The sequence below is a fragment of the Cervus canadensis genome, chromosome X (assembly GCF_019320065.1).
Source record: "Cervus canadensis isolate Bull #8, Minnesota chromosome X, ASM1932006v1, whole genome shotgun sequence".
Lineage (NCBI taxonomy): Eukaryota > Metazoa > Chordata > Mammalia > Artiodactyla > Cervidae > Cervus > Cervus canadensis.
Genome location: NC_057419.1, coordinates 44,779,072 through 44,784,274, shown reverse-complemented (window position 1 = coordinate 44,784,274; position 5,203 = coordinate 44,779,072). Strand labels below are relative to the sequence as shown.

The 5,203-nt window shown below is 36.2% G+C and overlaps 1 non-coding gene across 1 annotated transcript; it reads right to left on the bottom strand.

Moving 5' to 3' along the window:
* Nucleotides 1-4,481: 4,481 nt before the first annotated feature.
* LOC122436154 lies at nt 4,482-4,586 on the bottom strand. The gene has a single exon (XR_006267917.1). It is a non-coding gene; the product is annotated as a U6 spliceosomal RNA (small nuclear RNA).
* Between the last annotated feature and the right edge of the window lie 617 nt (nt 4,587-5,203).

Here is a 5,203-nt window from a genome sequence, read left to right as displayed (position 1 = left end):
ACCAAAAAAAAAAAAAAAAAATAAAAAAAAAAAAAAAAGGAGATCTATTTTGGAAGCACAGCACTAGGACTTGCTAATGGATTGTATGTGGGGATTGGTGATGGATGGAAAGGAATGAAGCATGGCCTCTACGTTTTTGGCTGAAGTGAGTGGGAGGAAGGGGTCACTTTTTTTCTGATCATTCAAAAAGGGTGGGGAGAAGCTACTGGAGTGGGGGTGGTGGCTGGCAGTCAGAAGTTCTGATTTAGAAATGTTAGATCTAAGCTATGCCGCAGACATCTGCATCTTTAAAGTCTACTTTGAAGCAGGGTCTTTACAAAGGCGTCCTCTTTGGAATGCAGTGGTTAAAGACGGAAGAAAAGGAGTAATACTTAACAAACTTCAAATAACAGAATCTCCACAATGCCAGGTCTCTCTCTTCTTAAGTAGACAGAGATAACTCTTCCAAAATAATCTCCCTGATCAAGAAAAGAATTGAGAACACAAAAGTTTAAGACCTTTGATACGGGCTTCCCTAATCCCCTCTTCACCTTTTTGATCGGTCCAAGTGCTTACCTCGGCAGAACAATCTAAGCAAATAGAGGCAACTTTGTAGAGAAATGAACTGTGGGGAAGTCTGCTAGGATTACCAAGATTAGTAGAAAAGAACAGAACTGTCCTCAGATAAGCACAAGATAAAATACCAGAATGATACAGGGAACAAACCAGAAAAAAAAAACCCCAAAATCTAAGGTTATATTTTCATTTTAATATAGTCAAAATGTGTAGGCAGGAAATTATTTTTGAAACATATTCACTTGGTGAAGCTGTTCAAATAAAATCTACATACTTTTAATTATAAGTTGAACAGAAAGGGTTTTGTGTGTTTCTAAATTTAGGATCGGAGTTTTATGTTCTTGATGCAGGTAGAAGGTTTGAATGCTAGAATGTGCCCGATCCGAGATCTCACAGGCCCCCATAAAGTGTCTTGAGGTGGTATTAAGGCAAGGTGAATCTGATAATGGCCTAGTCATGTCTTAGGAAAACATGAGATTTTTCTTAGAATCTCTTATTTTCTGGCTATATTGCTAAGAATTCTCTTATGGCACACTTTATTCAGTCAAATGGATTGCTTCTCTTTTTTCCCACCATCCCCAGGGCCAGGTTCTGGCTAATGAACACTTGAGTAGGGGTCACTCACTGGGTGACCACTTGGGCAGGCTTTTAGCTTTCTCTTCCTCCTTCTTCTGGCAGGTGAATAATTGGAGAGTGAGGGCATGATCAGGCTGGCTGGCACTTGACTTTGATGGACTGGTCTGCAGAGGTCTTCAAAGTTTCTCTAGAATCTCATCTCAAATGTGACATTTACAGGTTTTATAAGTAGTAGTGTTTTTTTTAAATTGTGAGTGGTGATCCATTAATATGTCATGAAATGGATTTAGTGCTATTGACCAAGATATTAAAGAGAAAAACAAGATAAATAGAATAAAAATGTCAGTGTGCATTGTGCATAATAAGGTTAAGTATTGTTTCATGAAGCTTCATTTGTAGATAAACTTGTATGTCCTGGGTTATGATGTAGAATGTATGTTTTACTCCAATTTGTGGTTAAAAAGAAAGTTTGAGAAACACTGTCTTAGAGTGTAAGGGTTGAGAATGTGGCCTCTGTAGTTAGAAGGCTTATGGAGAAGAATCTCAGCTCCATAATTATCAGCTGCCTAACTATGGGCAAGTTTTATATACTCTTTGAGTCTCAGATTCCTCATCTATAAAGTAGGAATAAAGATAGATTCTGACTCAAAGGGTTATGTTTGTTGAGAGGATTAAAGCCTTGACTACAATGCCTGACACACAAGAAGTAGCAATTGTTATGATTATCTATGAAAGTTGGTTGTTAATTTGTCATGAGGGTGTGTGGCAGGAGAGTGTGATTAAAATGAGTCATATGAGCCTGTTCCCAGTGTAGTAAATGAGTTCGAGTCCTCCTTAAGGAGTTGAGTTCTTAAGCCTCCATATTCACTGTTGGTCTTCTATCTGAAATGGTGTCTGATATCCTATTTTGAATCACTTGTTTGAAGATCAAGACATCCTCACTAAGAAATAATTCTTAGGATTTTCAGAAGAGCATAAATTGTACTTTGATTTCTATTTACCTTTCCCAAAGGAATAAAATTAAGAGTAATAGATGCAGTGATTGGATAGGGTTGCACCCTTCCCAAAGCCTCCTGGTATGGGAAGTGCAAGGCTGTACCCCTCTTGCTTCTTGTAAGGTCTACTTGTTGAAGTTAGCTTTCTGCTGCTAGGAATTAATTTCTTCAGGCTGTGCTTCTAGTAAACTCATTTGCATTACACTGTTCTAGGGGTGCTTAACACGTTTATTAGTCATTTATTTAGGGCTAGTATTTTTTGGTAATAGTTGTGTTAATTTTTTGAAACAGATTTATTAAAGCACAATTTACATACTCTGAGTTAACGCAAGTATACAATTCAGTGATTCTTGAATGAACAATGCAATGATTGTTGATTTTACAGAGTTGACTAACCATCACCACAATCCAGTTTTAGAACATTTCCATCACACCCAAAAGACCCCCTCATGTCCATCTGTAACCCTTCCCAGGCAACCATTAATATAACTTTCTGTATTTATAGATTTGCCTTTTCTGGACATTTCATTAGAAGGAAATCATACAGTGTGTGGTCTTTTGGGTCTGGCTTCTTTCACTTAACATAATGTTTTTTGAAATTCGGCCACATTGTAGCATGTATAAGTACTTCATTACTTTTTATTACCTGATAGGGTTCTAGTGTGTGGATATGCACTTGTTTTTCCATTCCTAGTTGATAGATATTTGATTGCTTCCACCTTTTGCCCACTATGAATAATGGTGCCATGAACATGCATGTACAAGTCACTGTATGGATATATGTTTTTATTTCTCTTGGATAAACAATCAGAAGTAGAATTGATGGGTCATATGCTAAAATTATGTTCAGACTTCTAAAGAAATTGCCAAACTCTCTTCCAAAGTATTTATACCATTTTAAATTCCCATCGGCAAAGTAAGAATCTAGTTTCTGTACATCCTTGCCAACTCTTACTACTGTCTATCTTTTTCCAATGATAGCCATTCTAGTGGGTGTGAAATGGTAGCTCATTGTAGTTATATTTTGAATTTCACTAATGAATAATGACTTTGAGCGTCTCTGTACATATTATCAGTTATTTATATATTTCTTTCCTGAAACATTTGTTCAAAACTTTTGCCAAAAATTTAACTGGGTTGTTTGTCTTTTGTTGTTGTAAGAGTTCTATATATACTCTGGGTACAAATCTTTTATCAGATATATAATTTGCCCAATATTTGATCTCAGTTTGTGGTTTGTCTTTTAATTTTCTTAAAAGTATTTTTTGAAGAGCAAAGTTTTACATTTTTATAAAGTGCAATTTATCATTTTTCTTCTATTGATTGTATTTTTGATGTGGTAGCTAAGAATTCTTGGTCTTACTCGAGGTCATAAAGATCTTTTCCTGTATTTTCTTCTGAAAGTTTTATACTTTTAGCTCTTAAATTTGTACTGTGAGTTAATTTTTTGTGGATAACATGAGGGAAGCATCTAAATTAATCTTTTTCCATATGGATATCCAGTTGTCCCAGTGACATTTGTTTAAAAGGTTTTCATTTCTCTGTAACATTGCATTGACACATGGAGGTCTAAGAAATAATACAGTGTGGCCCCTGGTACACTTTGCCTAGTTTTCTCCAATGGTAGCATTTTGCAAGGGCTTCCCTGATAGCTCACTGGTAAAAAAATCCGCTTGCAATGTAGGAAACCCTGGTTCGATTCCTGGGTTGGAAAAATCCCCTGGAGAAGGGATAGACTATCCACTCCAGTGTTCTTGGGCTTCCCTTGTGACTCAGACAGTAAAGAACCTGCCTGCAATGTGGGAGACTTGGGTTCGATCCCTGGGCTGGGAAGATCCCCTGGAGGAGGGCGTGTCAACCTACTCCTGTATTCTTGCCTGGAGAATCCCCATGGACAGAGGAGTCTAGAGGCTGCAGTCCACGGGGTTGCAAAGAGTTGGACACAGCTGAGTGACTAAGTACAGCACAGCACAGCGTTTTGCAAAACTAAGTTGTAATAATATAACCTGGATATTGACATTGATAAGATCCACAGCTCTTAGTCAGATTTTCCTAGTTTTATTTATACTCATTTTGTATGTGTGTGTGTAGGGCGTGGAGTGGAAGGTTGTGGGTTTTTATTAAGTGCTATACAATTTCATCACCAGCTACGGTACTGAGCAGTTCCAACACCGCAAGATCGCTCCTGTTGCTCTCTTATAATCACTCCCACTTCCCTGCCACCACCACCCTTGCCCCTCCCTGACCCTTGGCAGACACTAACCTGACCTCTATTTCTAAAATTTTGTCATTTCAAAAATGTTATGTAAAGAGAACCATGCATTATGTAATAATTCAGGATTAGGCTTTTCACTCAAAAAAATATGGAACACTATGAATTTGCATATCATCCTTGCACAGGGGCCAGGCTAATCTTTTCCATCTCATTGCCATTTTTGTGTATGTGATGACAAAGTGCACATAATAATTTACTTTTAATGTAGGTTTTTATGTATTTGTATCATATCTCTCAATTTTTATTTATTCCCTGTGTATCATGTCTTTTTGTTCCTGTATTCCTTCTTTACTACCTTTTTTTTTGTATTAAATAATTTTTTTCTGGTGTACTCTTTAAATGCCTTTGTTTTTTGCTTTTAATTATATTTTTGGAATGGTTTCCTTAGTGGTTCTTCTGGAGGAATTACAATATGCTTCTTAACTAAAAGCAATCTATTTCAGATAATTCTAACTTCATTTCAGTAAAATATAGAAACTGCTCCAATATAGCTCTATTCCTTCTCCCCCCCTTTGCAATATTATTGTCATATATATTGCTTCTTTATATGCTATATTCCTCCAATTATAACTATTCTTTATGTGATTCTTTTTTAAATATGTTGAGAAGAAAAGAGAAAAACTTTCTTTATACTATCTCTTTTATTGAACTACATAATTACCTTTACTCATACTCTTTATTTCTTTGTGTGGCTATGAATTACTGTCTAGTGCCATTTCTTTTCAGCCTGAAGAATTTCCTTTAGTATTCTTTATAAGGCAAATCATCTTTATCTGGTAGTGTCTTTATTTTACATTCATTT